Below are 17,828 nucleotides of genomic sequence, written 5' to 3'. Positions count from 1 at the left end.
TTCATTTTGATTTCACTATCACACTTTCCTGTTCTACTAGTTTCTACATTTCATTTTGATTCTTCCTTAAAATTTCATTTTCACGAGAGAGATTTTCAATCCTGTCCAATAAGGATTTCTGTAGTTCAAGGATTTGCTTTTGAAAACTTCTAAATGTTCTTAGCATAAATTTTTTGAAATCTGTATCTTGCATTTCTTCTATCTCATCATCTTCATAATATTGGCTTGGGGTGTTTTGTTTATTTGGAGGCATCATAGTGTCATTGTTGATCTTGTTCCCTCGATTTTTGTGTTTGTTGCTTGGCATTGTTAATTCTTCTTCCCTCACTGTGAGTTTTTTTTTTTTTTAATACTATGTCTGTGTTAAGTGGACTGTCTGCTGTTGGAGGAGCCTTGGAGGCTTGAGATGAGTGTGGCCTGAGAGCTCTGCTTGGTTCTTCAGGGTTACAGGTGTGCAAAGGTGACACCCTCAGGTTATGCGTGGTAAATCTCTATTTATTTATTTATTTAATTTTTTTATTCAGGAGGTAAGTAATACCGCACAGCTGAGCAGAATTGATGGTATTTAGCTTCCGATCTCTGGCTTCTACCCAATGAGTCTGTGCGCGCTCAGTTTCTCCTGCGGACTCCCACTGGGTTGCCTAGGCTACTGGATTGTAGCGCCTCAGTTCCTTAGCTCTCCCCTTTTGTTATGTATATCCAGAGTGTGGCCTGCTCTTTGTCTCTTGCTTGCCTTTGCAAGGTTGGCGGAGAGAGAAACTAGTCTGTACCAGTACCCCCCAACCTTTTTTTTTTTCTTCTTCTTTCCTGTAGTCGGTCTGGTGAACTTTCCTGGCTCAAGCCCGCTTCCCTCTAGATTCTGACTGCCGTTTCCCCGCCAATGTCTCGGGTTACTGAGCTCACCTCCCCTTCCAGCGCCGATGTGTGGACTTGGAGCCCTGGGCATTCCTGCTCTCCCCGCTGGTCGTCTGTGTCACATCCATTCCCCTTCCCACACTGGTGCGCAGACCCTGTGGCTCCCATGGCTCGGCTTCTGCGCAGTGGGCGACCTTGCTATCCCCATAGGTCCTCTGAGTCACAGCCACTAGATCCGGAAGAGTTTCCTCTGCAATTTTTTCCTAATCCTTTTTCTGAGGTTACCGTAACTCCACTTTTATTAAACTAAATTTTCCTGGACTATCGGTGCGTGCCCTCACTATTCCACCATCTTGGTTCCGCCCTCTGGCTTTCGTAATGGTTTTATCAATGTTTCTCTTAAGTTTCAGAATTTTGATGGCCCCAGAACTTCTCCTCTGTCCATTTCTAGTCCATTGAAGTGCTTCAAAAAGTCCTGGAAGCATTAGCTAATTAAAATATAATTTTATTTTGGTGCAATACAACTTTGTAATCTCTGTATAGTTTTTTTTTTCCATTGTGCCCGTCTTGAACATTTTGAAGTGTGTTTAGCAGACTCAGGTTTGTAGGTGATCCTGTGCCTGGACTGGACACTGCCTGCCTAGCCCATGCAGGAAGTTAACATGACTGCTGGCAGGTGGAAGGAGCCCCAGGCACATTTCCCTCAGGCTCACCTTCTGTTGCAGAGCCTTGTGATCGCCAATCACTGAGCACTCCCCTTTATAGCTGAACACCCACAGGGCATGAGTAGAACCATGTTGGCCCATCTGGAAGGCTACCTAGGCTAAGTGACCTTCAAGCTAAATGGAGGAGTGCAGTGGCGCCAATATCAGCTTTATCATATAGAATTAGTGTTGCCCTGAGTTAGCTATGCCCCTTCTGCCTGCCCTTTAAAAGCTTATGCTTGGTCGTTTACATGGACACATTCACCAAACTTGTCTGTGGTGATTCTTGTCGAAGAACGCAGTCGTCCCTCCATCCCGGCAGTGCAGGCCTCACAGGACGAGTCCACACAGATTGAATTCCCAGTTTCTGGGTTCCCCCTGTCTTACCTCATCGGTTTGGAGCCTCTGAGTAGTGAAGCAGCAGTGTGGAGGCCTTTCTGTCTCTCTGATTTCTGCCTTTGAAATAAATAAGTACAAATGAACAGAAGTAGTAAGTGTTGCACTTGGAATGTGTGGGTATTTTAGTTGCTCTATATTCTCCCCAGGATTTTGCTATCATTTTCCTTCTTGTCAGTATTAACCATTGTAATGGGTTGTTGTATCTCACTGTTACAGGAATTCAGGTTTCCCTACTGAGGAATACCGTGGAGCATCTCTTCAGGTTTTTATTTGCTGTTTGAATGTCTGGGTATGTGTATTGTCTGTTTAATATTTCTTCCCTTTTATTTTGCTGTTTGGTTTGTTAGTGTTGCATCCTGAGTGTCTTTATGTTTCTGGATTCAGTTCCTTTATCTAAAGTATCTGATGTGCAAATATTTTCTCCCAGTCTGTAGTTTTCCTGTTTCATCAGTCAGTGGAATTGTTTTTCAGCACTGTTTCCAGTTGCAGAGAACAGAGTAGACAGCACAGAGAGTCCTCTTGTATTGTCCCCAAGTTTCAGTGTGTCCCCCGTCACATTAACATCTTGCTTGAGTGTGACATATTGGTTCAGTTGTTGATCCACTGTGGAGATACAGCAGTATTATTAGGTAATGTCTATAGGTTACATTAGTGTTCACTCTGTGTTGTACATTCTGTGGGTTCTGACAAATCCATGCCATTCTGGGTCCACGATCACAGTGACACACAGAGTATTTCAGTGTCCTGTAAATCCACTTTGCTCCACCCATTCACCCTTCTCCCTACCCCTGTCAACTTCTGGTCTATGAACTGTGTCTGTATTCTCTGACTTTTCCAGAAGTCAATATACTTGGCAACATGCAATATAGAACTGTTTTTTTAATTATTGGCAGAATGCGACAAAGAAATAGATGTGGAAATAGAGATCAGTATATAGATAGTGTTCTCATCATCTGGTTCTCTCCCTGCAGCTCCACCACAGCTGGAGCAGGCTGAGCCAATAGTGGGAGCCAGAAGAGAATCCAGGTGTCCTCCAAAGTAGCAGGAACTCAGTCATTTGAGCCATCACCAGTGCCCCCCAGGGCCTGCATGAACAGGAACCAGAAGTCAGGAGCCTGAGTCGGTGTCAGACCCTGTGCTGCAGTCTGGGATGCAGGCATCCGAACTGGTGAGTCCCCTGCCAGGCTGACCACCTGCCCCTCATGTTCTATCTACACACTGAGAGAGATCACGTTCATTCCTTCACTGGGTCAGTCTTCCATTGCCTGGAGTGTCTGGAATTTGGGTCAAAGCTGGGAAGTAGGAGCTCACTCCAGCTCTCCCATTGGGTGGCAGAAATGCATTCACTTGAGCAATCACTGCTGCCTCCCAGGATCTGTACTGTCAGGAATTAGGAGTCAAGGGTGGAGCCAGGTTTGCAAGCCAGGCACTTCCCTATGGGGCCGGCTGTCTTATCCAGCCTGTTAACCAAATGCCAGGTGAGATACCCACCCTCGACAGTAGGTTGTGGAGCTGTAGTGTCAGTTCTTACTCTTGGTTTGCTTGCAGTGTGATACAGGTTTCTGCATCCTTTGCCCCTCTGTTTGACATTCAGTCACTTTGTTGACATCCACAGAAGAACATGCTGACACCCTGGTTAGGATCAGAGTGAACCCGTAGGTCAGTGTTGAAGAAATGAGAACTTCACAGAGTGATTTCACACTTTCATGGCTCATTGTTTCTGTTGTTCTGTCGATTTTAAGAATTTTCTTGTTTATTTGCAAGGCAGAGTTATAGAGAGAGGTCGATCGTCCATCTGCTGGTTCATGTCCCAAATGGTCACAATAGTCAGGACTGGTCCAGGCCAAATCTATGAGGCCAAACTCCATCCTGGTCTCCCTCATGAATGGCAGGGGCCCAAGAGCTTGAGCCAACTTCTGCTGCTTTCCGAGGCACATTTGAAGGGAGGTGAATCAAAAGTGGAGCAGCTGGGATCGAATCCAGTACTCATAAGGAGGTGCCGGCATCACGGGTGCTGGCTTAAGCCACTTAACCCAGAGTACCAGATCCTGACATTGTTCATTGTTGTTAATATGGAAAATTGACTTTATATTTTATGATTTTTGAAAGATTGATTTGTTAATTTGAAAGGCAGATTTACAGAGAGGGAAGGAGGGAGGGAGGGAGAGAGAGAGGTGTCTTCCATCTTTTGGGTCACTCCCCAAATGGTGGCAATGGTAGGATCTGGGCAGGTTCGAAGTCAGGAGCCAAGAGCTTCTTCTGGGTCTCCCACATGGGTGCAGGGGCCCAAGGACTGGGGCCATCTTCTATGGCTTCCCAGACCATAGCAGAGAGCTTGATTAGAAGTGGAGCAGCTGGGGCTCAAACCAGTTCTTTTATGGAAAGCCGGCACTGCAGGCACGACTTTACCTGGTACGCCACAGAGCTGGCCCTACAATTGACTTTTTCATCCTAGCCTGGTGTCCTGACACCTTCTTAGAATAGCATATGAATTCCAAGAGTTTCTTGCCTTTCCCCTCCCTTCCTTCCTTTTCTGATTCTTACAGATTTATAGTGTATGATACTATTTCTCCAGTGAACGAAGATCATTCTGTTTCTCCTCCCCAGTTCATACATATTTCATTTTCTGTTCTTCTCAGATTGCATGAGGTAGAGTGTCCAGCAGGTGGTGCTGAATCAGTGGTGAGAGATGACATTCTTACCTTGTTCTGATTTTAGAAATATAATGTAAAATTTACATTTTGTAGACATTCCCTATCAGATTGAGAAAGTTCCACGCTGTTCCTAGTTAGCTCAGGGTTGTGTCATGAGAGAATGTGGGATGTTGTCTGATGTTGTCTCAGCCCACCACGTGATGATGGTGTTCTTTAGCTTGTTGATGTGGTGTACTTCACTGGCTGGTACTTGACATGTCGATGTAGCCTTGCAGACCTGGAATAAGCTCTGCTGGTTGTGCTGTAGGATTCTTTTCAAAGGGTATTGGCCTCCACTTGTAAATATTTTAGTGAGGACAATTCCATGCATGTTTATGAGAGATACTGGTCTGGAGGTTTTGTGTATGTGTGTTTTTACCTTGTTTTGACATTAGGGTATTTCTTGTATCATAGAATGAGTATTCCTTTGCTATTTCCTGAACACTTGATGGAAAATTGGCGTTTTTAAAAAATGATTGATGGAGAGGAAGTATGTTGGTGTAGTGTTAACAGCACTCTGATGTCTGCATCCCATGTCTGAACGCCTTGGTTTGATTTCTGATCTGCTCCCAATCCAGCTTCCTGGTACTGTGCACCCTGGGAGGCGTGAGTGATGGCTCCCGCAGTTGGATCCCTGCCCTCTACATGGGAGACCTGGATTGGGTTCTTGGTTCCTAGCTTCAGCCGGGCCCAGCCCTGGCTGTTGTGGCTGTCTGGGGAGGGAACACATGACAGCTTCATTCTCTCTCCCAGTCTCTTTTGGCTTTTAGATAAATAATGTATCAAAATAAACACTTAAACATTTTGTATAGTTCACTACAAAACCATTTAGGCGTGGCTTCTTCACTGCTAACCTTTGATAAAATGTACTTAATAGTTATGGAACATGCAAATTTTCTAGTTCTCCTTGTGTTTCTTTTCATTTATTTTGTCAAATTTTTGTCAAATTATTGTTCTGTGTTTTTTTTGTGTGTGTGTGTGTGTCCATTGGGTCAGTAATGATGTCACCTCTTTCATTTATAGGATTGATAATTTATACTTGTTTTTTCCCTTTTCCTTGGTTAGGCCTGACAAGAAGTTCATGACTTTTGTTGATGTTTCCAAGGATTCAGATTTTAGGGATAGTAGTTTTCTCTACAATTGTACTTCTTTTCACTTCCATTGATTTCTTTTTTTTTTTTTTTTGACAGGCAGAGTGGACAGTGAGAGAGAGAGACAGAGAGAAAGGTCCTCCTTTGTTGTTGGTTCACCCTTCAATGGCCGCTGCAGCCAGCACGCTGCAGCCGGCACACCGCGCTGATCCGATGGCAGGAGCCAGGTACTTCTCCTGGTCTCCCATGGGGTGCAGGGCCCAAGGACTTGGGCCATCCTCCGCTACACTCCCTGGCCACAGCAGAGAGCTGGCCTGGAAGAGGGGCAACTGGGACAGAATCTGGTGCCCTGACCGGGACTAGAACCTGGTGTGCCGGCACCACAAGGTGGAGGATTAGCCTACTGAGCCACGGCGCCGTCCTCCATTGATTTCTACATCTAACTTATTTTACTTATTTTAAATTCATTTTCTTCCTCTGATTTTCTTTTTTTTTTAACTGCTTTTAAAACTTGAGACCCCTCCCATCTGCTGGCCCTACCCACAAAGGCCCAAATGGGCAGGCAGGGCCGAAGCAAGGGGGAGGGAGGGAAATGTTTGATCCCAGGTGGGTGGCATGGGGAGTGGGAGGGGTGGGTGAGCTGAGTCAGCAGGAGGTGGAAGGGAGAAGTAGCCAGGAACCTATACAAGCCACTCTCTGCTTCCATCCTCAGCTGGTAGCTCTGTGCATTGAGGAAGCTCCACCTGCATGGAGGTGCTGGGTTCCATTCCCACCGCCTGGCCCATGCCTTCGGATTCTAAATGGAAGCACCTGTGTGGGGCTTGGGGCTGGGATTGCTGATCCACCCACTCCAGGATGCGGGAAAACACCTTCCGGATTGCTATGCAACCCACAGCACGACAGACCCCTGCCCAATTCTTCCTCTGATTTTCTAAGATGAAAGCCAAGGTTATTGATCTTGATTGTTTTCTAAAAGATGTATTCAATAGTATAATTTGGCAAAATATAATTTCACCATCATTTAATTTGAAATATTTTTCTTTTTCTCTTGAGACTTACTCATTAGACATGCATTATATAGAGGTTTCTGCTTAATCTCCAAGTATTTGGGATTTTCCAGTTGTTTGTCACGGACTTCTCACTTGGATCCCATTATGACCTGAGAGCTTATTTCCTGTGACTCCTGTTCTTTCTTAGGTGTTGACGTGTGCTTCACAGGCACGGAGGTGGTCAGTGTGAACGTTCTGTGTGGGCCTGAGAGAGTGTAGAGTCTGCTGCTGTGGGATGGAGCATCCTCTCTGTGCCCAGTAGATGCACAGTTGATTGATGGTGCGTTTTTATTCAGCTGTATCCATACTGCTCTTGTGACTGCTGATCTGTTCATTTCATCATGTGTTTCATGCTTTGCTTCTTTTTAGCTTTATTTTATTTATTTGAAAGAGTTACAGAGAGAGAGGTCTTCCATCTGCTGGTTCACTCCCCAGATGGTCGCCACAGCCGGAGCTGCTCCAATCTGAAGCCAGGCACCAGGAGCTTATTCTGGGTCTCCCATGCTGGTGGCAGGGGCCCAAGGATTTGGGCCATCTTCTCCTGCTTTCCCAGGCCATAGCAGAGAGCTGGATGGGAAGAGGAGCAGCCGGGACTAGAATGGGCACCCATATGGGATGCCAGCATTTCAGGCTAGGGCATTAACCCGCTGTGCCACAGCACCAGCCCCTCAAACTTAATTTCACTTCTTTTTTTATTTTGAGAAACTTAAATAACTTTAAAGATGCACCCAAGAATGATACATCTTTTGGGAGCACTTAGAAATAACTGGAGCTTATGTGATGTCAGAGTATCCTCCTACATATAGGGGATCCAGAAGACTCCAATCAGAGACTTGGAAGTCATAGAAGAGTTTGGTAAAGTGGCAGAATATAAAATCAACACACAAAAATCAACAGCCTTTGTATATACAAACAATGCCACGGCTGAGAAAGAACTTCTAAGATAGGGGGCCGGCGCCATGGCTCACTTGGTTAATCCTCCACTTGCGGTGCTGGCATCTCATGTGGGTACAGGGTTGTAGTTCCGGTTGCTCCTCTTCCAGTCCAGCTCTCTGCTGTGGCCCACAAGGGCAGTGGAGGATGGCCCAAGTGCTTGGGCCCCTGCACCTGCATGGCAGACCAGGAAGAGGCTCCTGGCTTTAGATTGGCACAGCGCCGGCCGTAGCGGCCATTTGGGGAGTGAACCAATGGAAGGAAGACCTTTCTCTCTGTCTCTCTCTCACTGTCTATAACTCTACCTGTCAAATAAAAAAAAATAACTTCTAAGATCGATCCCATTCATAACTTCAAAAGTCTTGGAATAAATCTAACCAAGGATGACAAGGATCTCTATGGTGAGAATGTCTGTGCTTGTTTTTTTTTTTTTTTAGATTTATTTTATTTATTTGAAAGAATTACAGAGAGAGGTAGAGATAGTGAGAAAGAGAGAGATCTTCCATCTACTGGTTCACTCCCCAAATGGCAACAATGCCCAGAGCTGAGTCTATCCAAAGCCAGGTACCAGAAGCTTCTTCCGGGTCTCCCATAGGGGTGCAGGTGCCCAAGGACTTGCGCCAACTTTGCTGCTTTCCCAGGTGTGTTAACAGGGAGCAGGATTGAGAGTGGAGTAGTTGGGAGACCCATATGGGATGCCAGCACTGTAGGCCTGGACTTGAACCCGCCGAGGCACTGTGCAGGCCCGGAGTCTTTCTGTTTTAATTGGCGTGCTCAGGCTATTGACATGCAGTGTAGTTATCGATGTATTTCCGTTTAACATGTTATTACCTGGTTTTCAGTAGAAGCCCATGATGTGAGTCTGCTCCCCCAACACACAGCAGGCCAGTCGTTGGCACTGGGGTGCTGGTGGGTGTGTGTTTGTAGTGCACAGAGTAAAAAGGCAGCTGTTGCCTGGTTATCAGACTCCCGTAGAGATTAAGGGTGGTGAGTCTTGTAGATGAAAGTTGAACAGTAAAGGACCAGCTCATGCAGGCCTCTCTGGCTTGTCTGCAGTGCTTGTGGCTTTTTGTCTGGTCAGCAATAAGATAGCCAGTGTGTTCTGAGGAGGCTGGGATGGCAAAGTGGGCTTCTGAGTGTCTGGGTCTGTGAGGGGGTGGCTGTTGCAAAGCTCACTCAGGACCTGGGCTTCCTGAGAAGCATCTCAGTGGGAGCCAGCAGGAAGATGTTAACCTAGAGAGTCTAGTTGAATTGGGGATTTTGTGATGTGGGCTCGTTGGGGCCAGTCTGGCCTGTGCTGCTCCCGGAATTTAATGAGGTCATGTTCACTAAGGAGTTGACTTCTGCATCAAGGTGAAGACAGAGAGTGCAAGCTAAGGGGAGAGACTGGGGCCTGCGTGAGTCTCTATCAGAGGCCTTAGGACCAGGACGCAGATTCAGTGATCGTTGTTCTAGTTTTGTTCCCACATTCCTGCTGTCTGCGTTATTTTGTGTCACTTGGACATTTCTTTGTACCCCATTTTACATATCCCTGCTGAGTGTACCTTCTTCTTTCAAAACTTTTTTGTTTCTTTTTGCAAAAATTTCTTAGCTGTGTCACAGTCTAATTAGAATCATTGTTTCCATCCATTTCACATGAACTATGGAACTCTTAGCACCATGTAAATCCCTTTGCTCTGCTCCTTGATGCTGTCATTGTCCTACTTTTCTGTGCTAGGCACGGGAACCCCAGAAGACAGTGTCATCTCTGCACTTCATCTTTCTGGAGACGTGGCTGTCAGGTACTTCTATGACCTCCGTGTTCCAGGTCAGTGTCAATGTGGATGCCTAGAGGAAAACCGCATTGAGGACCAGAAGCCGATTCCCCTGAGGGACCGGGTGGTCACCTGCCTGCCCCTCCTCCATTGGGCACCTCTGACAGCTTGGCTGCCAGAAGTGACCGTGTGTGAGCTTCCAGGGCGTGTCCCTCATGGGGCGGATTCTCTCCCAGGGAATGTGTGTGCAGCCTCTGTGTTTGAGATCATTTTCACCAAGGACTTTGTACCTAGCCACGTGTGGTGGTTCTTCCAGCAGCCGGCTGCTTCCCATTGGTGCTCCATGGAAGCCACCTGGCCCAGCTGCTCTCAGGTCCATGGTCGGCTGCTACCTCTGCCTGAGCCTCGGGCTCTGGGCTGAAGCAGCGTGCGAAGTGGAAAATCTCGTGGACTTGTTTCTCTGATCCAGCATAGAGATCTTTTAAGGTGAGTGAGGAAGACTTCTAGTTTCCTTTTGTGATTCTTCCCTGTCAGCCTGTGCCATGCCATTCTTCTTTGCATATTGCTCTTTGATTCTGCCGCTGTGCTGGGCATGCTGGGAGTTCTACCACTGCTGTGGATTGCTTAGCACTTTTCTGAATGAGAGCTCACGCTAGGGGAGAACAGGGGTGATTCTGCCTCTCCCAGGATGGTTGCTTTTCACTTCCCTTTTTGCCTGCAGTGGCACTGCTGAAGACCATTTTTTTGTTTCTAATGTTTTTTAAAGATTGATTTATTTGAAAGGCAGAGTTAAGACAGACAGAGTTCTTCTATCCACTGGTTCATTCCAAATAGCCACAGTGGCTACTGGGACGGTCAAAGCCAGGAGCTTCATGGAGGTCTCACACATAGGGCAGGGCCCTAAATACTTGGTCCATCCTCTGCTGTTTCCCAGGCACAGTAGCAGGGAGCCAGATCAGAAGTGGAGCACTTGGACTCAAACCCTTGCCCGCCTGATATGCAGGCACCACAAGCAGCGGCATTACCTCCTATGCCACACACACAGGCCCTGGGACTAAGTTTTAATATTGGGAAATGTGAATCTTCTAACAGTATCTTTCATTTTCAAAGCTGCTTTGCTCCTACTGGGTTCCTTACCTCTCTGTATGAATTTTAGCATCTGTACATCAAGTTTGAAGAAAGGGCACTAGAGCTTGGAAGGAATTGTGTGATTTGTGTAGGGAATTTGGGGAGTATTGTTATATTAACAGCACTACAGCATGTTGATCAGAAGTAACAAGAGCAAAACCTTTAGTCTTCTTCCTGATCTAGGAAGAGCGATTCCTGGTTTTCTTTTTTAAATTTCTGCCCCCAGAGTCTTTGAGATTTACATAGAAAATGTACTGAATATTTTGAATTCTTTGAATATCATTCACCTAGTAATGTTATTATCAATTTGTTTTTTTTTTAAAATAGGTATTTATTTGAAAGAGAGAGGGAGGGAAGGAGGGAGGAGGGAGAGAGAGAGACATCTGCTGGTCCACTCCATAAGTGGCCGCAACAGTCAAAGCCAGACCAATCCGAAGTCAGGAGCCAGGAGCCTCCCCAGGTCCCCCACAGGAATACAAGGTCCCAAGCACCCGAGACATCCTCCACTGCCCTCCAGGGCAAGGAGGGAGCTGGATTGGAAGCAGAATAGCCAAGACCGGAACCGGTGCCCACATGGGATGCTGGCACCACAGGCGGCAGCTTTACCCATCATGCCAGAATGCTGGCCCCTATTTGATTTTATGTTTTTAAGGCTATTTGTGTATTTGAATTCAGAGCTACGGATTGGATTGTGTGTGTGTATGTGTGTGTGAGAGAGAGAGAGAGAGAAACTGTCTTCCTACATCCACTGGTGTACTGGTTTCCTCCCCAAATAGTCACATGGCCAGGCCTGGGCCAAGCTGAAAGCTGAGGTCTGGAACTCCATCTGGGCCCAGAGTCTTGGGCCATTTTCTCCTGCTTTTCAGACAGATTCCCAAGGAGCTGAATCAGAAGTTGAGCAGCCAAGTCTTATACCAGTGTCCGTAAGCGACGCCAGCATGGCAGACAGTGGCTTCACCTGCTGTGCCATGATCCCAGCCCCGAGACCAATGAATTTAAAAGATAAGTTTAGGATGGGCCCTGGCACAGCAGTTACATCTTGGGAAGCCTGCATCCATGTCAGAGTGCCCAGGGTCAATTCCCAGTTCTCCTTCTCTTCCACCTCCTTGGGAGTTTATACCCTGGGGGGCAGCAGATGGCTGGCTCTAGTACTGGAGTCGCTGCCACCAATCTGAGAGATCTAGATGGAGTTCCAGGTTCCTGGCTTCGGCCTGACACAGCCCTGGTTATTGCAGACACCGGAGAGTGAAGAAGTGGATGCAAGTCTGTGTGTGTGTGTGTGTGTGTATGTGGTGAGCCTTTCAGATGAAAAGCAATAATGAAATATAGAGATAAGTTTATTTGGTATGTAAAATTTTGAATTTCATGCACAGGTGTTCATTTCTTTATTTTTTTTTTAAGTTTTATTTAGTTATTTGGAAGGCAGAGTCTTTATCTGCAGGATCCCTCTCAAATGGCCACACAAGTCTTCCAGGTCCCATGTGGGTGCAGGGGCCCAAGCCCTTGGGCCATCTCTCACTGCTTTCCCAGGCCATTAGCAGGGAGCTGGATCAGAAGTGGAGCCCTGGGACTCAAACTGGTGCCCATAGGGGATGTAGGCGCCCCAGGTGGAGCCTGAACCTACTACCCCCACGCCAGCCCCTGCAGTGCCCCCGCCTCCTCCTCCCTTGTGGGCACCACTGGCTTCCGTGAAGTGGCCCTGGGAACTTCCGTTTTTTGCCCCTCTCAGGACAGGCGGCCCGGGTGGGTGGAGGCAGCCATTGTGTGTGCTGGATCTCAGCGCAGGCCACAGCGCCCTCACCACACCGAGGCCACTGTCTTCCTGGGTGCTCCATGGGAACTGCAGGGGGCATCGTGGGTGGAGCAGGGTGCTGGGCGGTGGCTCCCACGGGTGAGCCTAGTGCTCTAGGCCCGAGGCAGCGTTGAAGCCATGACCTTCGCCGGCCTCTGTCCAGCAAGCACAACGGGGCTCCCTGTGGTGAGTGAGGGGGGCGTCCCGGGTTCCTGCTGGGGGCTTCCCTGCTGGCCAGGCCTCTGCACCTTGCCTGTTGCTCTGGGGTCCTGCAGGGAGCAGGGCGTGGGTGGAGTCGCGGTGGTGCTGTGCGGACCCTGGAACTTTGCCCAGTGTGCGAGCAGCTGTGGAGAGCAGAGGTGGCTCTGCCTGCTCCCGGAATGGCCCGTGTTCCCCTTTGTGTCCTTGTTGATGGCCCAGCCACCCTGCTCTAGACCTCTGAGCCCCCTGACCCAAGAGTAGGAGCGAACATGCTTGTCTGTTTCCTGGGCTCCGAGGACGGTTTCTGGTTACTGCATTCAGTGTGATGCCGCGCTGTGTGCATTTTTCATGAAAGATGGTTGTCCGGCTGAGGTTGGCCTTCGTCCTAATTAGGTGATTTCTTTACTATCTCAAAGGTAACTAAGTTTTTGCGAAATAGGTCTTCTCTGTCTACAGGGGTGCTTTGTGGGCTTTTCTCATGTTTATTCTGTTCTGTGATACATTGATTTTCATATGGAAGCCATCCTTGCATTCCCAGAGTAACTCCCAGTTGCACAGAGTGTGCAAACCTTTTTTGTACTCCTGGATAGGGTTTGGTAATCTTTTGTTGAGGAATGGGATATATTCATAATGGATATTTGTGTGCCATTTTCTTTATGATCTGTTTGTGTTGGCTGTTGGGCTAATGCTGGTCTGATGGAATAAAATGGAATATTTTTTCCTCTTCATCTCTTTTTGGAAGGGTTTGCGAATCAAGGACTTTAATTATCCTTTAAATGGGAGTTTTCTCCTGTGGAACCATCTGGACCTGGACTTTTCTTCATTTTTTTTCCCTGCTACAGCAATCTCTTTTCAAATTATAAGTATATTCAGACAAGTGAATGGAAGACCTCTCTCTCTGTCCCTACCTCTCTCTGTAACTCTGTTTTTAAAATAAATTAAAAAACAAAAGAGTAAGTATATTCAGAGTTTCTAGTTTTACTGGAGTTTTTTAGCGGTTTGTTTCTTTCTGAGAATTAATCCATTGTATCTACGTTGAACCAATTTTTTTTGAAGATTTATTTGAAAGAGTTACAGAGAGAGGTTGAGACAGAGGTCTTCCAACCACTGGTTGTCTCTCCAGATGGCCGCAATGGCCGGAGCTGTTCCAGTTCAAATCAAGGAGTTTCTTCCACGTCTCTCACATGGGTGCAGAGGCCCAAGGACCTGGGCCATCTTCCACTGATATCCCAGGCCATAGCAGAGAGCTGTAATGGAAGAGGAGCAGCTGGGACTAGCACCAGCACCCTCTAATTTTTTATTTCACCTTCATTCATGAATTAGAGCTTTGCAAGGTTTAGTATTCTGGGTTGACAACTTTTTCTCTTAGGGCTTGGAATAGATCTCACCACTTTCTCCTAGCCCATACAGGGTTTCTGATGAGAATTCAGATGTGATTATAATTGGAGATCCTCTTAATATAGTCTGATGTTTCTCTTGTGTACACATTAGAATCTTTGCTTTATGTTTGACTGTGAAGAATTTGACTGAAGTGTTTCATGGTGAAGATCTTTCCTGGTCATGTTTATTAGGAGTTCTATGTGCTTGTGTTTCGGGGAGAGACATATTCAGTTTTCTCAGATGCCTTTGCTGTGTCTCTAAAGGCTTATGTGTGTGTCCTTATTCTGTTTATTACATTGATTGCCCTTTCGTGTTTACCATCCTTGCATTCCTGGAATTATGCTCAGTTAATCAGAGTGTGTAAACCTTTTATTACGCTGGATTCCGTTTGCTGATAAATTTTGTATATTTGCAGGTGATGCTTGTTTGTAGTTTTCTGTATGATGTAGTCTTATTTTCACATCAGGCTCGTACTGGTGCCCTGACATCAGATGGCAGGTGCTTCTTCTTATCTATTTTTGGAAGGGTTTCTGAATTCTGGTTTTAATCATCCTTTACATCTGTTGGTGGGTGCTCATGGCTGCTGCTCTCCCAGCCCTGACTCAGCCCCCTGGAGGGCACAGGTGAATCTCAGGCATTAGCTTCAGGGTGCTGTGCAGATCTCTGCCTGGGGTGGGGGCTGTGGAGCCTCCAAAGCTCGTCAGAAACACAGAGAAGCCCTGCTGAAGCTGGGCTCTGGGGGTCACAAAACTGGAGCAGACATGTTCCAATCTAACACTTTAGTACATGGAAACAATTTAATACACGTCAGCATCAAGAATAAAGGCCTAAAGGTTCTCCTTGAGGGTGGGGGCAGGAACAGTCCAGTAGCTACAGGCGCTATGCTATCACCTTCCAGCGATGGAGGTGCCCACAGCAGTCCTGACAACCCTCTGTCCTGGACCCAGGAAGAGGCGGGGGAGGGCCCCTGGGTGGGTGGGGGCTCAATCCAGCATAGAGGACTCTGTGTAGAGAACAGCAGGCTGCTGTCCAGCCTGGGCAGGACACATGGTGGGCATGGCCTCTCTTCTAGGAGGCACCCATCATCCAGGTGCCCTATAGAGTAGGAGGCAAAGAGGCCTTGAGCCAGGGAGGGCACCAGGCCTGGTCTCCCAGCCCAGGGCAGGCTCTGGCTGGCTCCAGCCTGCGACTGTCCCCAGAGTGCGAGGGGCTGCCATGCAGGTAGGGAGTCTTCAGCTGTGTCCCCCAGGCTGGGACGGCCTGCATGGGCCCTGGTTCTGGGGGCTCCGAGGCCTGTGGAGGAGCCCACATCCACAGGCCCTCCTGGCTGCCAGCATCAGAAGAGTCGTCTTCCCTCTGTCCTGCCAGCTCAGGTTAGGGAAACTGGCACACTGGCACAGCCCTCCCCTCCCCCACGAGCTCTCTGGAGTCTCGGAAGGGTGGTAACACGTGGAGACTCTGCACCCTTACAGCAGAACCTAAGGCCGAGGGGCTCTGGGCTGCCTTCTTCACAGCTCTCTTCCTCCTCCTCCATGTCTTTCCTCAGAGCCATGTGGAGGCCAAACCTTGGTAGAGCCTGCTTCATCTCTGGGTAGGATACGAGACCCCTGGTCTGCTCCCAGTGCCTGCATGTCCTCAGTGCTGATATTGGCCTTTGGAGCTGTGGGGGCAGGGATGTGCTACTGGGAGACGCTTTGCAGGATACGTCCTGCTTGGACCTGTGCCCTCCTTGCCTGCCCTGGGACTCAGCCTCAGCTTGGACAAGGCTCCTCAGAGCAGGGCCTGTCTTGTCTGCACAGCAGGGTCCCTCCTTTGTCTGCTGGGGCTGGGGGAGCTCAGCTCTGCTCAGGGCCACATGAAACTAGGACAGGAGAGCCAGACACTGGGGCAGGAGCTTCTGTGGGCAGAGATCCCCAGGGGCTCTTACCCCTTCCAGAAGGCACTGAGTAAACCAGTGGGCAGTGAAGTCTCCGAGACACACATCCTCCTTCTAAGAAGAGGCAGAGGGAGGTCAGGGCCCACGGAGCAGGCCTGACTTCCTCTAGTCTGAGCCCCCGGGTGCAGAAGCCCAGCACCAGGTTCACCCCCTCCCCCACAGACATGCAGGTTCCTGAAGGGACACAGTTCCTATCTCCCACTCTTCCCTGGGGACAGCATCTCCCTTCAGTCTACGCAAACTCTGGAAGACCAAGTGCTAGAAAACAAACCAACACCCAAACTGATGCAGACCCCAGTAACCAAGGAAGCCTTGGTGAGGACATGGCCTCCCCTGGCCCAGGAAGGAGACAGGACCCCTTTCTGTCCTCCCCTCCAGGAGCACAGAGCCCCCGGGAGGAGACAAGATGTTTTACTTACCAGGTGTTTCTGCAGGGAGGGGAGTGGGCGATGCATGATATGTTCAAGATGTTGCTGCAGTCTTTCCAGTTTTGGGGAGTGCGGTTTGTAGAAACCTGAGGAGTATCAGCCATGCACCCCACACACAAACACACACACATAGGAAGCTGGAGAACCAAAGACGGGGGTGGGGTGTTTCTGAGCACTGAGGGTCAGGGGATGCACTAACAGAAGCAGGTGGAAATGAACTTGGCCATGGCAGAGGACCTGCAGAGGGCGGTGGGTGCAGGTGGGTGACTGTGTGCAGCCCAAGCAGGCTGCCCCCTGGAGACTGCTGGGGTGAGTGTAGGCAGACTGGGTGCCTCCTGACCATTCAGACACTGAGGAAGGAAGGATGACCCCACAGGGGATGCTGCCTTCTGCATGTTCCCTGGGTGTGGCTCTGTGCTTGAGAGGAAGCAAAGAGTTTGTGAGGCAGAAGGGACACTGGGGACCTGTGTCACGTGGATTAGCACAGGACCCCTTGTTCTGAAGGTTCCAACACCCAGGATGGCCGTGGCAAGGCTCCAAGGCCTTTGAATGTTAGAGAAGTGGGCTGGTTCAGTCTAGGATTCCTCTGCCAACCCTGGCTTCTAGGAAGCCCCCCCACAGGGACAGTGTCCTGCACACTCAGGAGCCAGTGAGGGCCGTGCATGGTCTTGCATGCACTGGGCCCCACACGCCACCCACCTACTGTGCATCCCGTGTTTGTGGTTCTCCATGAACTGGATCAGCACCTAGAAAAAATTCCTCACTCATCTATGTCAGCAAGAGCACCGCCACATGGCTCAGGTCCTGGCCATAGCTCACCTCCTGCCAGATCCCAGAATGCCTCTAGCTGACCTCCCCTGGCAAAATGAACTCTCCTGGGATGGCCCACTTCTCAAGGAGATCAGGGTCACCCACTGAAGGGCCCAGGAAGATTGAGGAAGCAGCCCCTCCGGCCTCCCCCTCAACCTGAATCCTGCCACTTGGTGTCGGCATCCTAAGAATTGGAGCCCACATCTCAGTGTTCTTGTAGAATCCTACAGGGCCTGAGCTCATGCAGCACAGAGGGGAGACCAGAAGCAAGGACACCTTGCACCCCCAAGATGTCAGGATGGGCTGACATGGGTTGCTGCTGTGGGAATCCAGGCTCCACACCCATGGTAGCTGCTGGATACGTGAGCTCCACAGGTGACCTGTTGGCCCTTTCTCACATGAGGGAGAAGTAAGCCAGGAAGTGCACCAGGCCAGGGCTGGAACAGTGAAGTGTGCAGGCCTGGGCTTCCGGAGTGCCAGGCCCCAGGGCTCCAGGCAGAGTTGGTCAGTGGCAGGTCAGTGGGATGGGGATGCCCAGGCCTTGGTGGATCACCCTTGGAGTCCTGCACCTGCTCCCCTCATTAGAAAGGTCTGAGTGGGTGGTTGTGGCAGTGGCATGGTGTGGAGTGGGATTCAGGCCCTTGGCACCTGCCACATGTCTGGCAGGTGCAAAGG

At 48.9% G+C, this 17,828-nt stretch overlaps 1 long non-coding RNA gene across 17 annotated transcripts in view; it reads left to right on the top strand.

Moving 5' to 3' along the window:
• Window positions 1-17,828, top strand: part of LOC103351327 (uncharacterized) — a 555,796-nt gene that overhangs the window by 530,403 nt on the left and 7,565 nt on the right. For 12 of the 17 annotated variants that reach the window (XR_011382597.1, XR_011382594.1, XR_011382592.1 and 9 more), the window contains 3 exons: window positions 2,175-2,247; window positions 2,930-3,126; window positions 9,442-9,964. This is a non-coding gene — a long non-coding RNA (uncharacterized lncRNA). The remainder of the gene's footprint in view (window positions 1-2,174; window positions 2,248-2,929; window positions 3,127-9,441; window positions 9,965-17,828) is intronic. The other 5 variants (XR_011382590.1, XR_011382587.1, XR_011382586.1 and 2 more) reach the window with 3 other exon arrangements.

Source organism: Oryctolagus cuniculus, chromosome 15, assembly GCF_964237555.1.
Source record: "Oryctolagus cuniculus chromosome 15, mOryCun1.1, whole genome shotgun sequence".
In the NCBI taxonomy this organism is placed as follows: Eukaryota; Metazoa; Chordata; class Mammalia; order Lagomorpha; family Leporidae; genus Oryctolagus; species Oryctolagus cuniculus.
The sequence above is the reverse complement of the archived record's forward strand: the minus strand, read 5'-3'. Positions and strand labels throughout refer to the sequence as shown.